Source organism: Babylonia areolata, chromosome 1 (assembly GCF_041734735.1).
Source record: "Babylonia areolata isolate BAREFJ2019XMU chromosome 1, ASM4173473v1, whole genome shotgun sequence".
Taxonomy (NCBI): domain Eukaryota; kingdom Metazoa; phylum Mollusca; class Gastropoda; order Neogastropoda; family Buccinidae; genus Babylonia; species Babylonia areolata.
Genome location: NC_134876.1, coordinates 16,866,269 through 16,867,810, shown reverse-complemented (window position 1 = coordinate 16,867,810; position 1,542 = coordinate 16,866,269). Strand labels below are relative to the sequence as shown.

Here is a 1,542-nt window from a genome sequence, read left to right as displayed (position 1 = left end):
AGTAACGAATACATTCAAACAGAGGGTTTTTGTATGTCCATTCAGTAGTGGACCAGCAGTACCAGAGACCATGACGGACACGAGAATTAAAAAGGTTAAAGATGGTTTTTGATATGGATACGGACTTCACTTGCATGTTGCTATGACACAGGTAGGATTCTAGGTTCCCCCAACATATGCTGTATTTTCAATTCAAACTGTCATAGATGTTGCAAAAAAATAAGTAACAAAACACCATGATATGTATAAATTGTCCAAGTTCCAAGCTTATGATAGAAAGCCAAAATGTGACTACACACACACACACACACACACACACACACACACACTGCATAGATACATTTTAACATGCATGTGTATCTAACAGCTACCCTAACACATACGCACACATAGGCAGGCACAAACTTACATAAACACACGCACACGCACACACAATACACATTCATATACATGCATGTAATTATGTATAATCATGTAAAAACGAAAAAAAGAGAGAAGAGAGAGGAAAAAAACAAAAACACAGTGAGACCTGTCCACGGCCACAATCAAAGATTTTGCCTCCATTTCCACATGGTGGGAACTGACAGAACTTTTCATCACTGCCATCACCACAGTCCTGACGCCAGTCACACACCAGACTGTACGGCACGTAGTCACCAGTCTTCTCACATCTGAAGTAAGGAGCGGCGTGTGTCTCACCAGCTTTGCACATCGCAGTTTGTGACATGCCTCTGGTCTTTAGTTTCTCTGTGCATAGACTGTCGGGGTCACAGGCCAGCACCACGAGTGTCACGTGCTTTGAGGGGCAGGTCACAAGCGGCACAGGTGACGCTGTGATGTCGAGTTTAACATCAATTGTAATTTTGTTCCTGACATTTTTATTTGATGTGTCTGATAGCTGGGGATGTCTGCACAGTACACTGTCAATCTTTGAATCAGTCTCCCTCTGTAAGTAAATGCAGAGAATAATTGGTCATTTTACTCTCTCTCTCTCTCTCTCTCTCTCTCTCTCTCTCTGTCACTGTCTCTCTCTCTCTCTTTCTATCTCTCTCTCTATCTATCTATCTATCTATCTGTCTAATATCTGTCTATCTCTCCCACACACATACACATACACATCACAACATAACACAACACACACACACACACACACACACATTCATCGTCCTTTTTTCTGCAAATCAGTTCCCAATTCATCAGACTGGTCAAATCGGAAGATTGCATCAACTGTGGTGGATCCAAGTGTGATAATTATCTCATTCCTTGTCAAACGTGACATGGAACCACAGTGAAAGTAATTATTTACTGGTTTAGCCTCAAGCACCAGACAAGACTGACTCCTTTTTCTTTATCTGTTTTTGTATCTGCAAGGGAGGTCAAAGAGTGTATCTTTCTTTTGTGTCCTCCCTTTAACCTTCTTTGAGATTCTATAGCATCATTGTATTCAATGCTCCTTTCATTCTTCTATTTATTCACGGATGGCTCCAAAAATATCAAACAGATGAACTGCGTATGTGTATTTTAGTTTCAGCTCTTTTTACT

General features: G+C 40.9%; 1 long non-coding RNA gene across 1 annotated transcript in view; it reads right to left on the bottom strand.

Moving 5' to 3' along the window:
• Positions 1 to 537: 537 nt before the first annotated feature.
• LOC143291326 (uncharacterized) overlaps positions 538 to 1,542 on the bottom strand; it is a 23,165-nt gene continuing 22,160 nt past the window's right edge. The window contains exon 5 of the long non-coding RNA XR_013056504.1: positions 538 to 946. This is a non-coding gene — a long non-coding RNA (uncharacterized LOC143291326). The remainder of the gene's footprint in view (positions 947 to 1,542) is intronic.